This window comes from Trichomycterus rosablanca, chromosome 4, assembly GCF_030014385.1.
Source record: "Trichomycterus rosablanca isolate fTriRos1 chromosome 4, fTriRos1.hap1, whole genome shotgun sequence".
Lineage (NCBI taxonomy): Eukaryota > Metazoa > Chordata > Actinopteri > Siluriformes > Trichomycteridae > Trichomycterus > Trichomycterus rosablanca.
In genome coordinates this window covers 12,477,696-12,504,292 of record NC_085991.1, presented here as the reverse complement: position 1 = coordinate 12,504,292, position 26,597 = coordinate 12,477,696, and the positions used below count along the sequence as shown (strand labels likewise).

Sequence of the window (26,597 nt, the reverse complement as noted above, 5' to 3'; positions counted from 1 at the left end):
AATGCGAACACAACTGAGTGTGACTGACGGTGGAGTTTTTAACAAGACGTGAACTTCTGAAGTATTTATTTACTGAAGTCAGGTGTAAAGCTGTTTAACGATCACAATTTAGGGTTTAAATCGCTGTTATGATACTAAACAGAACATGAACGATGCGGAGCGTCACACCTGAAGCTTTACTAACTAAACTGCAAAAGCAACAAGGACTTTTTATAAAGTTTAACACATCCAGAACTGAAGCAGTCAGGACCAGCTTTGTGATTTTAATAAGAATATCCAACAATAACAAAAGACTGAAAAATAAATGAGGTAATTAGACTCAAAACAAAATAGTGTAAAGTTTAAAAACCTGCACATTTTGTTCACATTTGTTTTTTTTGGTTTTTTTTTTGCATTTGTTTGTTTAAATAGTAAAATAATGTTGATGTTTTACTCTGCCTACTTCTAATTGTCATCTAAACATTAACAACTTATTAGAACTGCACAATTTACTGCTTTTAATAAATAGTGGGCAGTTGTAGCCTAGTGCTTAAGGTACTGGACTAGTAACCAGAAGGTCTCTGGTTCAAGCCCCACCACCGCCAGGTTGCTGCTGGCCCTTAACCCTCAATTGCTCAGACTGTATACTGTAACTTTATTGTAAGTCACTTTGGATCAAGGCGTCTGCTAAATGCTGAAAATGTAAATAAAGAGATAAAATTAATATTGAGCAGAATTAAGTTCACCTTATTGGTCCGGCCCTCCACAACAGTCCCAGTTGCTTATGTGGCCCCTTCGAAAATTTAATTGCCCACCCCTGGGTTACAGTAAAGTACTCTGTTCTTGGTAATTACCTTTAATTGCAGGGGACTAAAGTTTTTTTTTTTGTTTAAAAAATGTACAAGAAAATGTGCATTGTTTTTGCACTGTTTACACTTAAAAAAAAAAAATCGTGAGAAAATCGAATCGTGAGCTCAGTATCGTGAATCAAATCGAATCGTGAGCAGAGTGGATCGTTACACCCCTAGTGAGTAGTACCAATATGTTGTAAAGGTGGAGCTTAATTATCAGAGCTGAAAGCATGCATTTTAGGGCTTTTGATCAATGTTTAAAGGTCTTGTTTCCAAAACCACGCATGCAGAACACAACAGATTAGCAGTCCATCGCCTTAACCACTCAGCCACCTCGTCTCAACCTGCCTAGAAAAATGTGTTTCTGTGCCGATTGGTCTGATTGATCAACCCAGACGGCTTGAACAGCTACATTGCCTTTTAAGAACTATCTGGGTGTTTACCAGAATGTGCATGCACTGTCTTTTACAAATCTACAAAATCTACATTGATCAATCAGACTAATCAGACCAGAAATGAGCAGGTAAAGCAAGACGAGGTGGCTGAGTGGTTAAGGCGATGGATGGTTAATCTATTGTTCTCTGCACACATAGGTTCGAAAACCAGACCACTGAACAAAACCCCTGAAACTCTTGCTTTTAGATCTGGTGCTGCTCACAAAAAAAAGAAAAATCACAACTGTAACACCAAATAGAAGCAGTTCACCTTATACAGCTGTTCTTTTAATATAATGTTAATGACATACAGATTAGTAACCAGACATTGTTTAAATTGTTGTCTCCACTTTGTGGAGTTAGAAAGACAAAAAGGGCACAAGGTAAACGAGCCAGCCAGGAGTAGAACCTAAAATCCTCTGACCTGTAGTCAGATGCGTTATCCATTGCACCACCGGCCCTGAGGGATTTTGTTTGTGACTTACCTGAAGCTCCGGCCTAATTTCTGTCTTTTGACCAAGGAGAGAATGGAAAACTTTGAAGCACGGCATACAAAAACTCCCTGCCGTGACCCGGATTCGAACCGGGGTTGCTGCGGCCACAACGCAGAGTACTAACCACTATACGATCAATGCATTCCAGCTGTCAGCCACTTCCAGCCACATCCACTGCTCCCTGATGGGCTGCAGTCATAGTACCATAGTAACAGAACAAGCTTCTTGAGCTACAGCAACATGGTGCAGAGGAACTAATAGGCAAATACACGAGATATATTGCGGCAATCGATTTCTGAGAAAATTCTGGTCTTCTTTGATATGCTACATGACCACCTTCCCATTGGAAAACCTTGCCCTTGATCCAATATGGCAGCTTTCAAGATGGCGGCCATGTTCCGGACATAGCCTAAAAGATAGGCCCCCTCACCCATTACTTGTTGGGGTATTCAGATATGTCATTTTCCCTTTTGTTTCTAAAATAAAAAAGTGTCCTGAGACTTTTGACTCACCCTGTACATATTTTACAGTAAGTACAGTGCTCTTGTGATTATATGGCAAGCCTTCTTTTTTTCCTTCTAAATGCTTGTGTGCAGATTTTTGACGTGTCTTTCAGTGCACTTTTTGCAAGCGTCTTCTGGCTTATTGCTTACCATGATAAATACTTCACTTATTATTAACCAAATGTACTAACAGTTGTGTGTCAGTAGTGCAATACATAAAATACATAATAATACATAAATCAAGAGTTTAAGTTATTGTTTATATCAAATATAAAATAGACAGCAGTTCTGTAAGAATAAACATATTAAATATAATATTTGCATAAATGATGAGTTATACAGTACAAATAGATGGTAGGTTTTGTTCCACACAGATGTAGTGAGTGTAAGTGAAGGCACATGATGGCAGGCTCCATCTACATGTTACTAAACTCTGTAACAGGGCTGTACTGCTGGAAAAGGAAGTTAAAGAGAGGAAATTGTTTAATTATGTATAAGATATGATAGCAGGTGTTGAGCTACATTATTCTGCAGTTCAGTCATGGCACTGTTTGGATTTCTGTGTCTTCTTTCCATTGTTTTAGGTGAGAAATAACATCACATAAAACATGAGAACCTTTATCCAAACCTTACATAGAAATTACAATTTATCTGCTGATAGATTCTTATCAGTTTTTTTCTTACACTCGTATCTTTATATATAAATAAACATTGTTCTTTATCTGTCCACAGGTTATAACAGCGCACAGGAAATTAATTCAGTTTCAACCACTAAAACTTTCTTGGAGAGAAACTCTGTTACTTTATCCTGCAATTACAAAGGATTTGGAACAAATTACCTGCAGTAGTATCGTCAGTTCTCCACATTCAGACCAGAGTTCATTATTCTGGTTGACGAATATAAAAAAGAAGCTGCAGGTTCTAAGTTTTCTGTAAAAATAAATGAAGATAAAGATCGAGTGGATCTGAACATCTTCTCTGCTGCAGTATCAGATTCTGCTCTCTACTACTGTGCTCTGCAGCCCACAGTGACAGGAAATCATAACATACTGTACAAAAACCAAACACCTAAGTTATATATTTTAGTTGCTTTAAATAAAATATGTATATTTTGGTAGCACTTCACATTACAGAAATCCTCGGTTCGAAACTCGGTGTTGCCTCTGGTCGGCTGGGCGCTATCTAGCAGGCATAATTGGCAATGCCTGCAGCAGTTACTAATTGGCAACCGTATCTGCAGGGTGGGGGCCGGACTATGTGTGGGTGGGTGTTTCTTCATACACTGTGTACGGACCCTGATTGGTGGAAGAAAAGAGGAGGGCTGTACACGTGTCGGAAGAGGTGTGTACAGTGACGTGCTCTCCTCGGATGCAAACTGGTATCTCTCAGCAGCGGAAGACAAAATTGAGTGCGCTAAATAGGGAGGAAAATGGGGAGAAAATGCATTTAAAAAAAAGCATCGATCAAATGTACACCTAAAGTGTCAATTATTTACTTTATAAAAATATTATACTTTAATATGCACCTCGTTTTAAATAAAGTTTGCGATTCAACCACCTAAACTGTGAAGGCACATCTGAATGGACCCGATATAAAAATAAATATTTTTGTTTCCTAAAGCACGGTTTACCACACGAATATAAACATATAATAAAACTGGATTCAGAATCAAACAATTCCGCGTTTTGCTGACACTGATTAAAAAAAAACGGTGTTGGTGTAAGCTTCTAACTCCCGCCTAAAGAATAAAAATCCAATCATGCATTGCAGTTTCTTGTAATTTACTGTAAACTAAGGCACGCCCGTATCATACAGTATAATACTGTAAATTATAAAATAGTATTTTAGTTTTAGACCTCCAAGTGACACTTCCTTGTATTATTTCAAATAAATCAAGCTTTATTTTTTGGACAACATTTTGCTGTGGACCTTGACTTTCTTTGGAGGTGGAGAGTCAGACGTAGCTGCTCAACCACCATAGTGGTTAACAACAGGACAAGAAATAACCACTACAACAAGCAAACAGTAAAACAATAAATGAATAAAATACTATTTCATAATAAACTAACTAAATAAAGCCACTCAACTTTGTACAAGCAAATGAAAAATATGTACAAATGTACAAATAAACTGTAAACCTAAACTTTAAATTAACCAATAATCTCAAAACAAATGCAAACGTAATGCTAAATTGCAGACATGATTGTATTCATAAATAAGATTTGTTCGTCTACCTTCACAATATCAGATGAAAGAGGAGTTAACATGACTAACTGGATTGGGGGTGGGGAGCTAGATGTGGTTACATACAGTAGAAACAATTCCTTATGTTTTATTTGAATCTGACATTCAGCACAATGATGTTACTTCTGTTCTTCATCTTCATTATTGCTGATGATAATGGTAAGTTATATAATAAGCATCATGTTTAATTGGTTGTGTATTAAATTTCTACTATAAACATATTTGCAATATCCAGTTAAATAAATTACATGTTATTTATTTATTTATTTATTTTAGCAGAGGCTGCTGAGAGCATTAAACCCAGTCAAACCAGCGTATCATCAACTGAAGGAAGAAATATCACACTGTCTTGTATATATGAAGGATTAGAAAATGGTCTCCACTGGTATCGACAAAAATCTGGATCAAAACCAGAGTTTCTGCTGCTGATTTATGAAGGTACTGTCACCCAGGCTCAACCACCTGACCCGAGAATGTCTATCAAACATAACAAAAAGGATAATAAAGTGGATCTGGAGATCAACCCTGCTGCAGTTTCTGACTCTGCACTGTACTACTGTGCCATGAGGCTCACAGTGATATGAACTCAAACTGTGCTGTACAAGCCTGTTTGGTCAGAGGAGGGAGCTGTTAGCATGTTTACATTTAACTGCTGTTTGACTCCCAAAATATGATGACAAAATACTTTATAGCTTTTTGTATGATTGACTGTAAATGAGTCAAAAGCAATAAGGCACATTGGCATCTAAAAATATTACCAATCATATTCATCATAATTCATTACCGATTCCCATGTTTTAAAGACTATTATTTACTATTTATTCTATTTATTTATTTATCCGACAACAGTTATTAAAGAGTATTTGCCCAAACATTATTAATAACACACTAAAACCTAAAATGTATACATACTAAATACTATTATTAAATACTACAGAAACAAACCTAAGTAATGTTCTGCAAATATTTATAGGTTAGGTTTCATCTCATTTATTTCATATTAAACTGTTTTTTAGATCGTGTTATCAAATAACTTTATTATAAGTTCTAATACGTTTTTTATTTATTCATTTATTTATTTTTTTTTGTATTTTTTATAGTAAATTTTTGTAAATTATTATTTAATAATAATAATTCCCATAGTGCATCCTGGTGCCATGCGTTCCCCAGGTAAGCGACACACACGCACCTGGCCATCCACGTGATGTAAAAGAAAATGTGATTCATCAGACCAGGCCACCTTCTTCCATTGCTCCGTGGTCCAGTTCAGATGCTCACGGTAAGCATGGGCACCCTGACTGGTCTGCAGCTATGCAGCCCCATACACAACTGTGGTGCACTGTGTATTCTGACACCTTTCTATCAGAACCAGAATGAACTTTGTCAGCAATTTGAGCTACAGTAGCTCGTCTGTTGGATCAAACCACACGGGCCAGCCTTCGCTCCCCAAGTGCATCAGTGAGCCTTGGCCGCCCGTGACCGTGTAGCCGGTTTACCACTGTTTCTTCCTTGGACCACTTTTGATAGATACTGACAACTGCAGACCGGGAACACCCCACAAGAGCTGTCATTTTGGAGATGCTCTGACCCAGTCGTCTAGCCATCACAATTTGGCCCTTGTCAAACTCGCTCAAATCCTTACGCTTGCCCATTTTTCCTGCTTCCATCAACTTTGAGGATAAAATGTTCAATTGCTGCCTAATATATCCCACCCACTAACAGGTGCCATGATAAAGAGATAATCAGTGTTATTCACGTCACCTGTCAGTGGTCATAATGTTATGCAACTTTAAATATAAAGCCAGGAAGAAACTGTGTCACTGTCATGTGGTGCCATGAGGTGGAGCTTCAACATAATGTATGATGCTACCACCACTGTAGAGAACCATTTACAGAAATATTCTCATACTGATACACACCCATCATGTTCACCTTTATATTCATGTGTATGTGGATTTCACTAGGTGAGTAAAAATCATGTTAACTTATGAAATATGGAAACATTAGTCTGTGATCAGAATGTGATTATGCTCTGTTCTCTATCACAGGTGACTCTACAACAGATCAAATCAAGCCACTTTATTCACATAAGAGTGTAACTGAAGGTAATACTGTTACTCTGTCCTGCAGCTACAAAGACTTCACTGATACAGTTCAAAATCTGCAGTGGTACCGTCAATATCCAAAATCTAAACCAGAGTTCCTTCTTATCAGCTTTCTCTCTGGAGATCCAAATGAAAATATTTCATTACGTTTGTCTGCTAAAGTTCATAAGGATGTAAAACAAGTGGATCTGAACATCTCCTCTGCTGCAGTATCAGACTCTGTAATATATTACTGTGCTCTGACGCCCACAGTAACAGGAAACACAGCTGCACTGTACAAAAACTTCAACAGTAATTTTTTGGCAGATAAATATATCATGTTTTTCCTCCTACATATTGATTCTCTCTTACATTCTTTTTATATATGCAGATCTGTGCAAGTTTTAATCATGCACACACACAGATAAAATCCATTTATTGTTGATTTTTAAGTGTATATACACACAAAATTTTGCATATATCCAACAAGTGAACAATAAAGGCTGAGTGTTTGATGAGCAGAGATAATCAGAGGATCTCCAGTTTGTCAACAAATGCATGAGAAATGTTTAAAAACAAGGTACCTCAAAGAAAGATTGGAAAGGATTTGCATATCTCTCCCACTACAGTGCATAATATCATTAAATGGTTCTTTTTTGTGCTTGTTGTGTGTGTTTGCCTTTTGCCCATTGCCTTTGGCCTGTTTAATTTTGCCTTTTGCCTGTGTATGACCATGTAACTTTGTTTGTGACTTTTGATAAAGCTTACCGATTTGGACTTATATTGCTGTGTACATAATTCACCTGTAGATATCTATGTTGTTTGTACACCGGTGGTATGGAGTGGCTGCCATTTTCTTTATCATCTGTGTTTTGTCTCTATTTATGTTAGTAGGGAGTTAGGGAAGCACTTTGTCTTTTATTTTGATTTTTCTTCTGGGTTAGGGAAGCTAGTTTGTGGGTATATTAGATAGAGGGTGTCGTTTGTTATTTTGGCCTGGGTCACTCCTGAAGGTATACCGGTTTGTTTTGTGTTCTTGTGTTCTTTGTGGTCAATTTTTCCCTTATTTCACTATTTCTTAATCTGTGTTGCAGTCTAACCTAGACTAGGCTATACCACCAGTCATTCATTCTCATCGTTAATAACCCATGGGACAGATCATCTTCATAAGCCTTTGCACGCACGCACGCTGTAGCCTAGTTGTTTGTTTGTAGCCATTCACTAAATAACTTTTTATATACGTATGTTTTAAACATTATTTTATATTTTATAAACGTTAATTTTTCGCGTGTAGTTGATATAGAGTGCTATTTTGTCTATCGTAAAAATCGCTTGTGTTTACTAACGCAAATCCGTGCTTGTGAAAACTTCTGCTACCGGCATCCGAACGAAGCCGGTTTAGTTAGCTTGTTTTGTAATTCAGCGCATAAACGTCTTATTCATCCAGAATTAAAACCGCTTTCTTTTCGCACGAAGCGCGTTTGTGTTTGAATGTTTTTGTAGTTTAGCGCTTAAACATATTTGCATTGTGAAGAGTTAAAGCCGTTTTCTGTTCGTAGGAATCGCGTTCTGTTTGTTTGTTTTGTACACCAGCGCATAAACACCGATTTCCTTTAGAATTACAGCCGTTTTGTCGGAAACAAAGCGCGTTTGTGTTTGTTTGTTTCTGTAGTTCAGCACTTAAACACCCTTGCTTTGTGGAGAGTTAAAGCCGTTTTCTGTTCGTAGGAATCGTGTTCTGTTTGTTTATTTTGTACACCAGCGCATAAACACCGTTTTTCTTTAGAATTACTGCCGGTTTTGTCCAAACGAAGCACGTTTGTGTTGTTTGGTCGTTGGTTTTTACATTCCAGCTCATCATCGCCTGCTTTCCGGAATTTAAGCCGTTTTTCTGTGACTACCAGCAGAAGCGCCGGTGAATTCAACTTAAACAGCAACTCCAACTCATCTTCTAAAGCTAAGTACTTTCTCTCTGTTATTATGGCCCCAGCAGGAGCCTTGTATCCATGTTCCGAGTGTAATATGTTCAGTTATTCTTTCTCCGTCTTTAGTGATAACTTTACATGTGATAAGTGTAGATTAGTTGTTAGTCTGACGGAGAAGATCTCAGTGTTAGAAGGGCGCATTCGGGCGTTAGAACAGACTACTACTAGTGAAAGCCTAGATTTAGCTGTAGCAGTCACGAATGCCAGCAGTTCAGGTACAGAACCCCAGACTCCGGCATTAGAGCCCTCACAGCGGGGCGACTGGGTGACGTCTCGGCGACATAGTCGTAGGGCAAAGCACCGACCATCTCAGCTGCACGTGTCCAACAGGTTTTCCCCACTCAGTGAGCCACCCGCTGAGCAGCCTGTTAATGTAAGTGCTCTGGTTATAGGAGATTCTCAGCTCCGACACGTGCGTATTGCAACCCCCATAGAGACACCAGCAACCATAGTCACTTGTATTCCGGGGGCCAGGGCGCCTGACATCAGAGCAAATCTGAAAGTGCTGGCTAAGGCTAATCGTAGATTTTCGAAGATTGTTATCCACGTTGGCACTAATGATGTTCGTTTACGGCAGTCTGAGGTTACTAAGTGTAATGTTAAAGAGGTGTGTGAGTTAGCTAGGTCGATGTCTGAGGCAGTAGTGTGCTCTGGCCCCTTACCGATTCGACCCAGTGGCGAAACCTACAGCAGGTTGTTGTCGCTGAACTGCTGGATGTCTAAATGGTGCTCAGAAAACTGCATTGATTTTGTAGATAACTGGTCCACTTTTGAGGGAAGGCCTGGTCTTTTGAAGCGGGATGGTGTCCACCCCACGTGGGAGGGTGCTGCTTGCATTTCTTGCAGCATAGGTGACAGGCTTTACCACCGCGTTAGTGTAGCGGCAGATAGTGGTAACTGACTATCCAGAGCCAAGACCAGGCAGCAGACTAACAGGCCTAACCAACTGTCTGCGAGTCGCCATCGGACATCACCCGGAATCCTTAGGTCACAAACCATTGAGACTGTGTCTGTTTACCGTGGCAGGTGTAAGCCAAAACAAAATCAAAAAGTATGTCATAATAACTTAATTAAAATTAATCTAAATGAGCATCATGAAAACACCAGTAAGGCTAAACTAAAGTTAGGACTTCTAAACATCAGGTCACTTGCATGCAAAACAGTAATTGTAAATGAAATAATTACAGATAATAGTCTTAGTGCACTTTGTTTAACTGAGACCTGGGCTAGACCTGATGAGTATCTAGGTTTAAATGAAGCATCTCCTCCGGGTTACAGTTATGAAAATAAGCCACGTCTTAGTGGTCGTGGTGGAGGAATAGCCACAATTTATGACAAGGACATAGGTCTCACTGTAAAATCAACTCCTATAACAAACTCATTTGAGGTTCTTATCTCTGACATAGCCAGTAAATGTTCATCTGATAAAACTAGTATGTTTAAGCTGGTTACTGTTTATCGACCGCCTGGTCCTTACTCAGAATTTCTTAACGAATTTGCCGATTTTCTTTCTAAATTAGTCTTATCAACTAAAAAAGCTTTAATTGTTGGTGACTTTAATATTCATTATGAGGATAAGTGTAATCCACTCAAAATTGCGTTTGATTCTATTTTAGAATCTTTAGGCATTACCCAAAATGTAACAGGACCCACTCACCGCTGTAAACATACCTTAGATTTAATACTTACTTATGGTATGAACATAGACAACCTGGTAATCATACCACAGAATGACGTAATCTCTGACCACTCCCTACTAATTTATGAAGTGTCCCTGTCCAATAATATACAGCAATCGCATCGTTTTAAATGTAAGCGCACTATTACATCTGCAACTGCAGCAGCGTTCATAAACTGCCTACCAGAATTACCAAATATATCAGCATCAGAACCTAAAGAACTAGATCAGGCAACTCAAAACCTAGAGACTGTATTACGCACAACCTTAGATAACGTAGCCCCACTTAAAACTAAACTGATTAGGGAGAAAAAACTTGCTCCATGGTACAATGACCATACATGTGCTCTTAAACAAGCAGCACGGAAATTAGAACGCAAGTGGTGTCACAATACACTGGAAGTGTATAAGATTGCTTGGAAAGATGCTCTAACTGAGTATAAACATGCCATTATAAAAGCTAAAACTTATTATTATTCGTCCCTAATAGAGAAAAATAAAAACAATCCTAGATTCCTTTTCGAGACAGTGTCCAAATTAACTAAAAACATCAATGAAACTGAATCTAATATACCACCCGACTATACCAGCGATGATTTTTTACATTTCTTTAATGACAAGATAGAAAAAATACGACTTCAGAGTCAAAGTGTGTCACCTGCCAATATTAAATATGGACTCACTCTGAGCAGCATTGGTGATAATAGTGATGATAATAGCAACAAGTTAATCCAACTAAATTCCTTTAATCCAATCTCCCAAAATGAACTAACTGTGTTGATTAAATCATCGAAGTCATCATCGTGTATACTCGATCCTGTTCCAACTCGTTTACTTAAAGATTTACTCCCAGCTATAGTAGAGCCCCTGCTTACATTAATCAATGCATCCCTTAGCCTTGGGTACATACCTAAATTGTTTAAAAGTGCCGTTATTAAACCACTGATTAAAAAACCTAATCTTGATCCATATGTTCTAGCTAATTATAGACCAATTTCAAACCTTCCTTTTGTCTCTAAAATATTAGAAAAAGTCGTTTCCAAACAGTTATGCTCTTACTTGAATGAAAATTGTATTCATGAAAAATCATAGTACCGAAACCGCATTAATTAGAGTAGTTAACGAGTTGTTAATGTCTTCTGATAATGGATGTGTCTCTTTTCTTGTTCTATTAGATCTTAGTGCAGCATTTGATACGGTCGATCATAACATTTTACTGGAGAGGCTAGAAAATACAGTAGGTGTTAAAGGACTCGCACTCTCTTGGTTTAAAACCTCTGTTTAGGTTTAGCACTCTCTGGTGCTAAACCTAAACACTTTCTCTGTTACACCCAGCCCAGATGTAAAAAACTTAGGTGTCACACTAGATTCAGATCTCTCCTTTGATACACACGTTAATAATATTACTAGAGTTGCTTTCTATCATTTGCGTAATATTTCTAAAATAAGAAATATACTATCTGTTAACGACGCCGAAAAACTGATCCATGCGTTTATAACTTCTCGGTTAGATTATTGTAATGCTCTTCTAACTGGATGCTCTGGTAGATCCATAAACAAACTCCAGTTAGTTCAAAATGCAGCAGCTCGAGTGCTAACTAGAACTAAAAAATTTGACCATATAACTCCTGTTCTATCATCTCTACACTGGCTGCCAGTTAAATTCCGCATTGATTACAAAATACTTTTACTAACCTATAAAGCGCTACATAGTCTGGCTCCACAGTATCTGAGTGAGCTTATTAATCACTACAACCCAGCGCGTCCACTTCGTTCACAAGATGCAGGATTACTTATAGTTCCTAAAATTAAAAAGACCACAGCTGGTGGAAGAGCATTTTCTTACAAAGCTCCACAACTTTGGAATAATCTTCCTGCCTCTATTCGGGATTCGGACACAGTCTCAATGTTTAAGTCTAGACTGAAAACATATTTATTTTCTCAGGCGTTTGATTAGTATAGACAAAGGTGCAGAGCTTGAGGGTTCTTGGTCATATAAACTTGTGGTGATCAGGGATGTTGGGTTGCTGTCGTTCTGCCTCTCTTGTCCGATCACTCAGGTTTGGGTAGGAGAGGTGGGCGCTGATGTCCTGTGAAAGCCTTCATGACCTTGTTACCTGCTCGCTCTCCCTTTTAGTTATGCTGTAATAATTAGGGCTGCCGGAGTCTAAAACTCTCTGTAAAACTGTTTTACTCAACTAGCATTGTACATTATTAACTACATTCTTTGAAGTTTTACTCCAAGGGCATTCTGACGGGAACCTGTTTACCCGCCGAGGTTAAGGATTAAAGTCGAGACTGAGACCTGGGCTAGACCTGTCCAAGGGCATTCTGATGGGAACCTGTTTACCAGCCGAGGTTAAGGATTAAAGTCGAGACTGCCGTGACAACAATGCTGCTCCTGTCAGATGTGACGGGTCTGGAGTAATTTGCACCAAGAACGACAAGAAATCACTACAGACTTTATTGAAGACTAGAGCGGATAACAAATCTATTATTATTTATTTGTTTATTTATCTATTTATTACCAGTTATGACTTTTAGATCATTTAATTCTGTGTTTGTATGATTTGTGTAAATCGTGTATTTATTTAAAGTTTCCTCCAGGCCACCCAAGAAGGATGGGCCCTGCTGAGTCTGGTTCCTCTCAAGGTTTCTTCCTGTAATTTTCAGGGAGTTTTTCCTTGCCACAGTCGCCCTCGGCTTGCTCAACAGGGGTTTTTGTATCTGTTGGTCCTGGATTTTGTAAAGTTGCTTTGAGACAATGTCTATTGTAAAAAGCGCTATATAAATAAAATTGACTTGACTTCAAGGAATCAGGAGAAATTTCAGTGCAGAAAGGCCAAGGGTGCAAGCTTAAGCTGAACCATATAACCACATGGGTCAGGGATTACTTTGGCAAACCTTTGTCAAGCACTACAATACAGTTACATGTACAAAACACTTTTACTGTGCAAAAAAGAAGCTTTATGTTAACCATGTCCAGAAGCGGCATGGACTTATCTGGGCTCAGAGGCATCTAGGATGGACCATTACACAGTGGAAACGTGTAGTGTGGACAGATAAATCAGCATTCTAAGTCTCCGGACCAAAATGGAAAGGACCATCCAGACTGTAATCAGCAACAAGTCCAAAAGCCAGGGTCTGTCATGGCTGTGGAAGAAGAGGATACGGGTACTGGACTGGCCTGGACTGGACTTCAACAGCTTAATCAAATACATCAGTTGTCACAGCCCTTAGTACATGACTCAGTTAAGGGTATTCTCACAAGGTACTGTGACAGTATAAATGATTCACTCATAAAAGCTGTGGTAAACACAGTATCAGAGAGCAATGCCCTTTTGAAATTCTGTGGCACAAATGGTCCTTTATCTACCTCAAAAAGATGAGCATTATATGTGTTGAGAGAGTTTCCGTTAGTAATGCCAGTGGAATATGTGGTTGATAAGGGCAAGAAATCTGTTGAGTATGTAGCAGTCCAGTCAATACTGCAGAAGTTGTAAAACAAGCAAGATGTTCTGGACAATGTCCTATCAGTATGAATACCATTCTTACAATGATGGTTCAAATTTCAAGGGAAATGATGAACATGGCTATGCAAGCGTTTTGCAACCACTTATCAAAGACCTTGTTTCATTAGAGCAGTATGGTGTATATGTTGAGCCTTTAGGGAAAAGTGTTAGGGTCACAGTTTTGCATGTTTCAGCTGATAGCTTAGGAGCTCACTCTCTTGCAGGATTTTAAGAAAGCTTCACAGAACAGTGATTCTGCAGGTTCTGTATGACAACAAGAAGTGAAGTTTAGCACAGAGAGGTGAATACCAGAGACTTTGATCCTCGCACTATAGAAAATCACAATAAATATGTGTAGGACGTGAGGCTAGAGCCTGCAATAAGTATTTCAATTTAGATTTCCTTAACCAGGCAATAAAGTCATTTGCATATTCATTCACTGACAAAACTGACCAGCCTCAGCAAAGTGCCAAAAACTTTTCTAGCAAAGGGACAGTTGGTGGAAATGGCCATGAAAATTGGACCCTACCTAGGCTACTTCCACTTCTCATTGGTCACAGTGTCCCAGAAGGAGACAATGCCTGGGAAATTCTAATGGTTCTCAAAGATATTGTGGAACTGTCTGTAGCACCAAGACACACTGAGGAGTCTGTTCATTTCTTGGAAAGTAAATTGTCAGAGCACAGAGAATTGCTGCAAGCTAATTTTCAATTGCAGCCAAAACACCATTTTGTGGAACATTATCCTGAGTTGATTAGAGTGTTTGGTCCTGGTCTATGAAATAGGACGTGGGTAAATAAGGGCTCGTCCGGGATTTAAATCCGGGACCTCTCGCACCCTAAGCGAGAATCATACCCCTAGACCAACGAGCCAGCCTGGATGCCAAGGAATTTCTTTAACCTCCGGGGCTTAGCGTCAAAACCATGTTGACTGGTTGCACTGGTAAGTGTATTCATGACAAAACAAAATTCAATGCAGAGCTTCATTAAAGAATTTCTAACAGTTTAAGCATGAGGTGTCATTAAAGACTCGCTTTGTCAAATTAAAAGACTTGGAAGCATTTGACAGGAGCTGTGTGCAGTCCCACTGACTTTATGCTTCACACTGTTTACGTTATATATCATGTTTATCCACCCAAACTGTACAATACAAACGTTGTGATGCTGTCTTTAATCGGTTAGTTATACAAAAGATTTTGCAACATTTACATTACCATGATATTTTATCTTGTCGTGTTGACTTCATGCTCCTTGCTGTTTGGATTTTGTAACAACGAGCCAGTGGGAACAAGAGCCTTTGTGTTACTTTGATCTGTGTGACTGACCTTCAAATCTATGTTGTCTGGTTGAGCTGGTTATGCCTAGATCACGCTACACGATTTTTGCCCTGATTTTCGCTAATTTTGCTAATAAACCAGCAAGTCATACAGCCACTGTTTGACTTTTGTTTCAGTATTTTGTTGCTGAAAGCTTACAAGAGCTCATGTTTAGAGCGCTTTTATAAATGCTGGTAAATACTAGTCATTATGATTCCTAGTTACTTGAGCTCATTTTGGTTGTTTCTAATCCCTGTTTATAGTTGTTAATTAATTATCACTAATCATTATGTAATTGGGTTTGCTAAGTTGGGGTCTCTGTAAAGCTTCTTTGTGACACCATTAAAAATGTTATGAACGTATTTAAATTTCCACTGTTATTAAACTAAGTTAAAAGCCAAATGTGAAGAAAGAGTTTTGATATATTTAATATATTTTTTGTCAAATACTGACTCACTCAGCCAACTAACTGCAAAAGTCTTCAACAGTGTCTTAGTAAACAACTGATACTGAGATTGTGGATGTGTGTAGTTGTGCTGTAGCTCCTGCACTTCCTGTGTGTGGCTTCCTAGAGACGTATGTGATAAGTTTCATTCAGCACTACTAGACTATTAGAGTGCTCACAGAGCTGTGTTCAGAAATGTCTCGACCAGGCAACTTATTTCATGATACATAACACTGATTCTCACTGTAGCATCAGGTAATATTAAACATCTATTTATTAATAAAAAAAAAGTTATACATTTATTACATTGTGTTTGCAATGTAAATTATTGAAATGAATTTCACATTATTTCTTTTTATTTTTCTCTCTTTACAACAGGTGGTTTTGCAGATGAAATTAGACCAGTAGAGGACAACATTGTTGCAAAAGAAACAGAGACTGTTACTCTACAATGTTCATATCAGTCCAGCAGCAGCAACATTTATCTTTACTGGTACAAACAAAATCCTAACAGCGCACCACAGTATTTACTGTATAAAGGTGCCAAATCACGTAGTGGTTATGAGCACAATCCTACTGACTCTCGCTTAAAGTCCAACACAGGCGATACATCTACTGTACTTGTTATTAACAATCTAAAGCTCTCAGATTCTGCTCTCTATCACTGTGCTCTTCAAGCAGCCCACTGATACAAAACTATTGAGATGCTGTACAAAAACTTGTTATTTGAAGTTTCCCCAAAATTCAGAAGATCAAAGTTTGTTTTTTTCTTTTTACTTGTTATCAGTTAACCACACAAACACACAATACATTACAAACAGCACCTGCTCTCTGTGACATGGATGTTTATTAATAAATAATATGAAGTTGAGCAGATAAAACATGAAATATCTCAGGTTCATCCTGTCTGTAACAAAATAAAAGTCAAAGTAAATGTATTTGCATTTTCCATGCTGTCCCAACTTCTTCTGATTTGGGGTTGTATGAAAATAACCATATGGTATATTCAAATTAAGATAGGATGAATTAAAAAATTGTAATTAAAATGTTATAATACAAGCTCCATTTCTATAAAAGTTGGGACATTTTGTAAAATGTAACAAAACAAGAATCTGTGATTTGGTGATGAACCTTTATTTAAATGACAAAGGTGCAAAGAAATGACTCTCATTGGTTGATTAAATTGTATGAATATTAACAAATGTTGATTTTAGTGCCTGCAACACTATAATAAAGATGGGACAAAAGCAAAATCACTGTGAAAAATTTCATAAATATTTGAGTGACATTGTATTAATAAATTCCACAATAAGCAGAGTAACTGGTAACAGGTAAGTGTATCATTTTCAGGTATATCCACCAAAGTCAGCAAAGTTTAATTAGCCCCAGCTGCTACTATTTAGGAGAGGCTCAGGGAAAGGCTGGTTGGAGATTATTTCAGAGTAACTCAGTCTGTTTGCTCCTGGTCACTCTGTCTGTTTGCTCCTGGTCACTCTGTCTGTTTGCTCCTGGTCACTCTGTCTGTCTGTTTGCTCCTGGTCACTCTGTCTGTTTGCTCCTGGTCACTCTGTCTGTCTGTTTGCTCCTGGTCACTCTGTCTGTTTGCTCCTGGTCACTCTGTCTGTTTGCTCTGGTTGCTCTGTTTGCCCTGTTTGCTCTGTTTGCCCTGTTTGCTCTGTCTGCTCTGTTTAACCTGTTTAGTCTGTTTAGCCTGTGTAGCTTTGTTAGCCTGTTTAGTTTAGTCACTGTTCAGCCCCTGTCTGTTAGCTTAGTCCTTGTTTGTTAGCCTGTGTGTATTAGCCTGTCCGTTAGCCTGTTTAGTCTGTTTAGTTCTGTTTAGTCTGTTTAGTCCTTAATCCTGTTAGTCTGTTTAGCCTGTTAGTCTGTTTAGTCCTGTCCAGTCTGTTTAGTCCTGTTAGTCTGTTTAATCCTGTTGGTCTGTTTAGCCTGTTAGTCTGTTTAGTCCTGTTAATCTGTTTAGTCCTGTTAGTCTGTTTAATCCTGTTAGTCTGTTTAGCCTGTTAGTCTGTTTAGTCCTGTCCAGTCTGTTTAGTCCTGTTAGTCTGTTTAATCCTGTTGGTCTGTTTAGTCCTGTTAATCTGTTTAGTCCTGTTAGTCTGTTTAATCCTGTTAGTCTGTTTAGCCTGTTAGTCTGTTTAGTCCTGTCCAGTCTGTTTAGTCCTGTTAGTCTGTTTAATCCTGTTGGTCTGTTTAGCCTGTTAGTCTGTTTAGTCCTGTTAATCTGTTTAGTCCTGTTAGTCTGTTTAGTCCTGTTTAGTCTTTGTTTAGCCTTGTTAGCTTTGTTAGTCCTCTTAGCGTGGTATGTCCTGTCTTTTGTTATATTAAATCTGTTGTTTACACATCTCTGCGTTTGTGTCCGCCCCTCCTGTCCGTCTAGCCCACTCACCGTTACACTCCTATTGTAAATACATGCTGCATCATGAAGAGGTTGATCAGTCTACACTGACCACAGACTGAAGTCTGTATTAAGCAAAACATAATAAGTGAAAGTACAGTGTTACCTTGAAACTCGACCTCAGTTGGTTCTGGCAGAGGGGTCGAGTTTAAAAGGTGTTGAGTTTCAAGTTATTTTTTCCCATAAGGATGTACGGGAAACCTGTTAATGTGTTCCATGGCCCTGTAGAACTGCATATATATTTAGGCTAATGTAAAATAATGGGGTTGTTTTTGACACTTATACACTGAAAATAACACAAATATAATATAAAACACTAACATACAATTAAAAACAGTTAAAAATCCATAAAAAATACAATAAAACCCTCACCTTTACTCCTTTATTGTTTCCTTATGCTTCTTAATCGTGGAGATGCTTGATCTTGGAATACCGTATTCCATTCAGTAAAGGTGCATTCACATTAGAAGTGACAAAATAGCTTTTGCACTGGCTGTGCCATTATTTAGTGTTTCTATTTTGTTATTTTAATACATTAAGCTTTTTTTACGATAAGTGTGTTAGAATCCAGATAAACACAGATACATGTGGAACTTTTAGAGTGAATTTGATGCTTATTCCACACAAATGCAGATTCGTCTCATATTCACACTTTGATGATGTTTTACTGCACCGCTCAAGACGAGCGCTGAACAAAACGGCTGTTCATTGTTAATTTAAAATTAAATAAATATTTTTTTTAAAAAGAAAAGCTGAACATGTTGAGTTTAAGGGTACACATTTCTCGACGAGGGGCATCAAGTTTAAAAGATTTTGAGTTTAGGGGACGATACTTGGATGCTTGGATGCCCCTGTATTATAATTATCAGTCACTTGGACTTTGTTTCAACTATTTAAACAAAATGTAATTAATGATTTTAATTATATTAAGTAATTAATCACTTAATTATTAACATCCCTAATACAAATAAAAATGTGCTTTTCAACTGACCCTCAACCTACCAACACACTCACCAGATTCACCCCACTCACTTGCAGCTTGCACAGCTCCTCTCATCCAGCAATCCCACTACATGCACACTTGACCCTATTCCATCTACTATCCTATCCTCAAAGACATCTCACAGGACCTAATCCCCTTCATCACACCCATCATCAACAACTCCCTGACATCAGGTGTTGTCCCTACTGCTTTTAAGAAGGCTCAGGTCATTCCCCTTCTTAAGAAACCTACACTAGACACCACAAACATTAACTAACTACAGACCTGTCTCACTCCTCTCTTTTCTATCAAAAATCTGCCTTTCTTACTCAGAATGATCTCCACGATCCGTACCAGTCTGGCTTCAAGGCAGCGCATTCTACAGAAACAGCACTTGTAGCTGTTACTGAGAAGCTTCATGCAGCCAAAACAGCCAAACTGTCATCTGTCCTCATTCTTCTTGACCTCTCTGCAGCCTTCGACACAGGGAATCACAGCATTCTCTTGTCCACTCTCTCCAACCTTGGAGTAACAGGTTCAGCATGGCAATCGATGGCCTCCTACCTCGAAGGGCGCTCCTGCCAAGTGTCATGGAGGGGATCCATATCACCTCCATGCACTCTTTCAACCGGTGTTCCTCAGGGCTCTGTACTTGGCCAAGTTTTCTCTATCTACACCCGTTCTCTGGGTAAGGTCATAGCCTCCCATGGCTTTTCTTACCACTCTTATGCAGATGACACTCAGCTCATTCTGTCATTTCCTCCTTCAGACACACAAGTCTCAGCTTGCATTTCAGCATGTCTGAGAGATATCTCACAGTGGATGTCAGCTCATCATCTAAAACTTAATCCCAGCAAGACAGAGCTGTTACTCACTCCTGGAGATCAATCTCCAACCCAGGACCTTGTCATCTCTCTTGATGACTCCCAGATCAGACCATCTGATAAGGTAAGAAGCCTTGGTGTTGTCCTGGATAACCAGCTGACCTTCTCTCTTCATGTAGCCAACATGACGAGATCGTGCCGGTTCCTCCTCTACAACATCAGGAAGATTCGGCCATTTCTCTCCACGGAAGCTACTCAGATTCTTGTGCAGTCACTTGTAATCTCACGGTTGGACTACTGCAACTCCCTACTGGCAGTGTTAGGGTGTCTGTGGCGTCTGACGAACTTACCACCAGTTCTCAGCGTCGCAGACGTTACAGAACAAAGAGCAGCGTGGCCTCTAATAGGAGGCCAGCTGATTAGTGCGTACGACCGGCACCTGCGAGCTCACTTTTTAAGGGGGCGTCGCCAGGTTGCCGGCGTCGCACCTTTTGTTCTGTTTCACGGCTTTTGGCTGCACCGCATCAGCCCGTTCCTTTGCTAGCTCTAGCCGGTTCTCAGGCGCTGTACAGTTGTTGGGGTTCGTAGGTCGAAAGGCTGAGGTATATTAGCTTAGCTTTTGGTTAAAGAAGGCTGGTGCGACTCCGTGCGGCTCACGAGCTGCGTTTCTTTTGCTCGGCGTCTTCGTCGCTCGCCGGTTAGCTACCGGCTAACGTTAGCGCTGCTAACGCTGCGTCTTTTTAAGCGCTTCCGGAGATTCGGGTTTTATCACGGCGCGCTTGGCTCACAGTTAGAAGAGCTGCGCTACCGCCGGAGTGACCCCGGTTCGATTCCGCCCATCGCTTTTCACTTTTTGTCTCCCGATTAAAGTCGGCCACTTCCCAGCAACTCCCGTTGGTGACAGAGCCACTGGGGTTCCTCGAAACCCGTATTTCTTGCGCCCCCTTTAGTCTCGTGGTTCTTTTGCTCGAGATTCAGCTCGCGCTGCGCTCCCTTTTAAGCGCTGAGCCTCTTTCCGTTTTCAGTCTCGCCATAGCGAGGTGTTAGTTACATTGACTAGTGAGTGGGTGACCAGGGTTCGCGCCTCGCGTTTTCCATATTTCTTTCTTTGTGTTTTCTTTTTTTGTTTTTCAGCGCCTGACGTCAGCGGCGGCGTTCGGGATTCCCCGAGTTGTTTTTCGTTCTCCTTTATTGCTTATTTTACATTGTTTATTGTTGTTTATTAAATAAAAATAAACCTTTTTCTCTGCATCTTGGGTCCTCCCTCTCTTGCTTTATAACAGAAAGGTGCGATTAAGATGGACCCAGCAGAGACTCCTCCCATGGCTGACGTCCTTCGTCACCAGGGGGTCGCACTGGGGAGGCATGAGATGGCTCTGTCAGAGTTGACACAGCGGGTGACCGACATCGCCCAGCTGTTGTCGACTCTGGCGACCGGATCTGGTAGCCCCAGTCCCCCTCCCGCTTCACCTACCCCTGCAGTTCCTCCTGTAGGAGTGGAAACCTCCATTTCGCCCCCGAGCGTTTTTCAGGGGAGGCGAAGAAATGTCGAGGCTTATTCCTACAATGCTCCCTCACGTTCGAGCTACAGCTGTCCCGCTTCCCTTCCGAGCGCTCCAAGGTAGCGTTTATTATATCTTTGCTTACCGGCAAGGCCTTGGAGTGGGCTACGGCCCTGTGGGAACAGAATGCTCCTGAGTGTGCTTCTGAGTCCGCCTTCAGGGGGGCCTTAGGGACACCTTCTTTCATCCCACAGGGGGAAGGGAGGCGGGTCCGCGCTTGCTCGAACTGTCCTGGGGAGGGCGCTCAGTCGCCGATTATGTCATTGAGTTCCGTACTCTGGCGGCTGAGTGCGGTTGGGACGAGGGGGCATTAGTTGCCATTTTCCACCGCGGGCTAGGAGAAAGAATTAAAGACGAGCTGGCTACTCGAGAACTTCCCACTTCTCTCAAAGCCTTCTATCTCCTAGCTACCTCAATCGACACCCGACTCCGACAACGTAACCGGGAGCGGGGGTCTCACCAACCCTTTTGTCGGCCACAAGGTCAGCCCCGGGCCGTTTCGGGAGATCAGGACCTGTAACCCATGCAACTGGGGTCTACCCGGGGGGCCGTCCCACGTCCATCCGACTCCGCCACGAGAGCCCGCCCTCGGTTAAACGAGTAGGCCGCTCTTGTGGCAGGGAGTCGGGGGCGAGCCATTCCACCATCCCTGGGCAAGGCCTTTTTCTCAGCGCATCGTTGCGCTGGGATTCTGGGTCCACTGATTTCCAGGTCTGTGTCGATTCAGGTGCGGTGGAAAATGTAATCGATCGCAATCTGGTACACGGGTTGGGGATTGAGCTCCAACCTTTGCGAGTCCCCATAGCTGTTCACGCTGTGGACGACCGGGCGGTGGCCGGGAGTCCTATCACGCATCAAACGCTTCCTCTCACGATGCGTTTGGGGAGTCATGAGGAGCGGGTCACCTTCTTAGTGACCCAGGTTCCTCGGCTCTTAGTGGTACTGGGGCACTCATGGTTGAAGAAGCACAATCCCCAAATCGATTGGCAAACCGGGTCAATCTTTGCCTGGGGAACGCGGTGCCACGATGCTTGCCTGTTGCCAGCAAGCATGTCATCGGCCCCATCATCGTCCGTAGAGGCGACCCCTGACTTGGCTCGGGTACCCCCCGTGTACCATGACCTACAGGAGGTATTTAGCAGGTCTAACTCCTGCCGAGCGTAATTACCCGGTAGGAGATAAGGAGCTCTTGGCCATCAAGCTAGCGCTTGATGAGTGGCGACATTGGCTCGAGGGAGCGAAACACCCCTTCCTTGTCTGGACAGACCACAAGAACCTGTCGTTTATCCAGCAAGCGAAGCGGATGAATTCCCGTCAGGCTCGTTGGTCACTTTTTTTCGGTCGGTTCCACTTCACCCTGTCTTATAGGCCAGGGTCGAAGAACACCAAGCATGATGCTATGTCCAGGCAGTGGGAACCAACCAGACCGGAAACTGAGCCTGGTCCTATCCTCCCTCCGAGCCAAATTGCTGCCCCAGTGACATGGGGCATATTCAAGGCTGTTTGGGACGCTCATGCGGTTGAGCCCGACCCAGGTGGAGGGCCACCTGACCGGCTGTATGTACCATCTGCAGTTCGTCGTCAGGTGTTTGAATGGGCTCACGCGTCCCCATTTGCGGCACACCCAGAAGTCTCTAAGACCCTGGTGTTCTTGCGCCGAAAGTTTTGGTGGCCGGGGATGGAGGGGCAGGTCAAGGACCTTGTCCGAACCTGCGCTGTCTGTGCAACTAACAAAAGCACAAGAGAGCGTCCTCGTGGACTCCTCCATCCATTGCCAGTACCCTCAAGACCGTGGTCCCACCTGGCGCTGGACTTTGTCACAGGGTTGCCAAAATCCAGGGGATTTACGGTGGTACTGGTAATTGTTGACCGGTTCACCAAATCTTGCCTTTTCGTTCCGATGCCCAAGCTCCCGTCCGCCATGGCCACGGCACAGGCTGTTCTGCAACATGTGGTGAGAGCACATGGGGTCCTGTCCGACATTGTTTCGGATCGGGGCCCGCAGTTCATCAGCCAGTGCTGGCGAGCCTTTTGCCAACTTCTTGGCGCGACAGCTAGCTTATCTTCGGGATATCATCCCGAGTCCAACGGGCAATCGGAGCGGGTCATTCAAGATCTAGGCAAGATGCTTCGGTGCCTAACTGCAGGCAATCCAGCCACTTGGGCGGATAAGTTATTGTGGGCCGAATTTGCTCACAATACCCTGCACCACGGACATACACCATTGGGTATGTCACCGTTTGAGGCACAGTTCGGTTATCCCCCTCCACTGTTTCCTGATCAGGAACAGGAGGTTGCGGTGCCGACTGTGTAGCAACATATCCGTCGCTGCCGCGCTGCCTGGCGGAAAGCGAGACAGGCCCTTTTGGCCTCTCAGCGCTCCATGAAGCGCAATGCCGACCATAGGCGGCAGCCGGCTCTAACGTTCCGGCCGGGCCAACGCGTCCTCTTATCGACGAGGGATCTCCCCGTCAAAGGTACCACTCACAAGTTGGCGCAGAGGTACATTGGCCCGTTCAAGGTAGTTAGACGGATAAACTCGGTGACATATAGGTTGGAGCTGCCCCCCAGGATGAAGGAGCATCCAACCTTTCATGTCTTCCAAATTCGCCCGTTCGCGAGCGGGGGAGCCTTACCCCCCCCCACAACCTCCCGCCCCTCGTATCATCCAGGGTGCCCCTGCATTCACGGTTCGCCACCTCCTGGATAGCAGGAGAGTGCAGGGCAGCACCCAATACCTGGTGGATTGGGAAGGTTACGGCCCCGAGGAACGTTCGTGGGTATCCTGGACCCCGAACTGATCCGTGAGTACCGAAGGAACCGGTCTGCGGGTCTTGGGACCTCGGGAGCTGTCCGTAGAGGGGGGTCCTGTTAGGGTGTCTGCGGCGTCTTACGAACTTACCACCAGTTCTCAGCGTCGCAGACGTTACAGAACAAAGAGCAGCGTGGCCTCTAATAGGAGGCCAGCTGATTAGTGCGTACGACCGGCACCTGCGAGCTCACTTTTTAAGGGGGCGTCGCCAGGTTGCCGGCGTTGCACCTTTTGTTCTGTTTCATGGCTTTTGGCTGCACCGCATCAGCCCGTTCCTTTGCTAGCTCTAGCCGGTTCCCAGGCGCTGTACAACGGTTGGGGTTCGTAGGTCGAAAGGCCGAGGTATATTAGCTTAGCTTACCGCCGGAGCGACCCCGGTTTGAGTCAGCGCATCGCTTTTCACTTTTTGTCTCCCGATTAAAGTCGGCCACTTCCCAGCAACTCCCGTTGGTGACAGAGCCACTGGAGTTCCTCGAAACCCGTATTTCTCGCGCCCCCTTTTAAGCGTGGTGTTAGTTACATTGACTAGCGAGTGGGCGACCAGGGTTCGCGCCTCGCGTTTTCCGTATTTCTTCTTTTGTGTTTTCTGTTTTTGTTTTTCAGCGCCTGACGTCAGCGGCTGTGTTCGGGATTCCCCGAATTGTTTTTTGTTCTCCTTTATTGCTTATTTTACATTGTTTATTGTTGTTTATTAAATAAAAATAAACCTTTTTCTCTGCATCTTGGGTCCTCCCTCTCTTGCTTTATAACAGGCAGGTGATCCAATGTCCACTATTAAACCCTTGCAGCTCATTCAGTCAGCTTAAAACAATCTAATCTAATCAAACCCCGCTCTGTACCACGCAACCTCCGAGCCACTAGTCTCGCTCGACTTGAGCCTCCACCCAGGACTAGAGGAAGACAAGCATCAAGGCTCTTCTCTGTACTGGCACCCAAATGGTGGAACGAACTTCCTCTGTCTGTCCGAACATCTGAGTCTCTTGCTATCTAAAACGATTAAAAACTCACCTCTTTACTAAACACTTAAGCTGACTTGTACTTACTTACTACCACACTTCCATTAAAAAAACACTTTGGTTCTAACAGGTTTTAGCAGATTTGTGTTCTTGGACTGTTGTCTACTTAAACTAGAAGAATAAAATGTTTAATTATGGAACGCACTACCCAACTTTTTAAGATCCGCTGATTCTGTGGATTCTTTTAAAAACAACTAAAGACAGATCTTTTCAAGCAGGCATTTGAATTATGCACCTGGCACAGGGTTTTGCTGCTGTTTATTTTATTAGGTGTTTTTATTGTATTTTATGCTGTGTGTTTAAGTATGTAGATGTGTGTGTATATGTTATGTTATGTTTCTGAAAAGCACTTTGTGATTTATATCTGTGAAAAGTGCTATATCAGCTATATCTACAGTATATATAGTGCTATATCAGCCATAACATTAAAACCACCTCCTTGTTTCTACACTCACTGTCAATTTTATCAGCTCCACTTACTACAGGTCCTTCTCAAAAAATTAGCATATTGTGATAAAGTTCATTATTTTCCATAATGTAATGATAAAAATTAAACTTTCATATATTTTAGACTCATTGCACACCAACTGAAATATTTCAGGTCTTTTATTGTTTTAATACTGATGATTTTGGCATACAGCTCATGAAAACCCAAAATTCCTATCTCAAAAAATTAGCATATTTCATCCGACCAATAAAAGAAAAGTGTTTTTAATACAAAAAAAGTCAACCTTCAAATAATTATGTTCAGTTATGCACTCAATACTTGGTCGGGAATCCTTTTGCAGAAATGACTGCTTCAATGCGGCGTGGCATGGAGGCAATCAGCCTGTGGCACTGCTGAGGTGTTATGGAGGCCCAGGATGCTTCGATAGCGGCCTTAAGCTCATCCAGAGTGTTGGGTCTTGTGTCTCTCAACTTTCTCTTCACAATATCCCACAGATTCTCTATGGGGTTCAGGTCAGGAGAGTTGGCAGGCCAATTGAGCACAGTAATACCATGGTCAGTAAACCATTCACCAGTGGTTTTGGCACTGTGAGCAGGTGCCAGGTCGTGCTGAAAAATGAAATCTTCATCTCCATAAAGCTTTTCAGCAGATGGAAGCATGAAGTGCTCCAAAATCTCCTGATAGCTAGCTGCATTGACCCTGCCCTTGATAAAACACAGTGGACCAACACCAGCAGCTGACATGGCACCCCAGACCATCACTGACTGTGGGTACTTGACACTGGACTTCAGGCATTTTGGCATTTCCTTCTCCCCAGTCTTCCTCCAGACTCTGGCACCTTGATTTCCGAATGACATGCAAAATTTGCTTTAATCCGAAAACAGTACTTTGGACCACTGAGCAACAGTCCAGTGCTGCTGTTTTTGGTTCAAAAGTGGCTTGACCTGGGGAATGCGGCACCTGTATCCCATTTCCTGCACACGCCTGTGCACGGTGGCTCTGGATGTTTCTAC

At 41.9% G+C, this 26,597-nt stretch overlaps 1 non-coding gene across 1 annotated transcript; it reads right to left on the bottom strand.

Moving 5' to 3' along the window:
- Window positions 1–14,564: 14,564 nt before the first annotated feature.
- trnap-agg (transfer RNA proline (anticodon AGG)) lies at window positions 14,565–14,636 on the bottom strand. Its single transcript has one exon. It is a non-coding gene; the product is annotated as a tRNA-Pro (tRNA).
- Window positions 14,637–26,597: the final 11,961 nt, after the last annotated feature.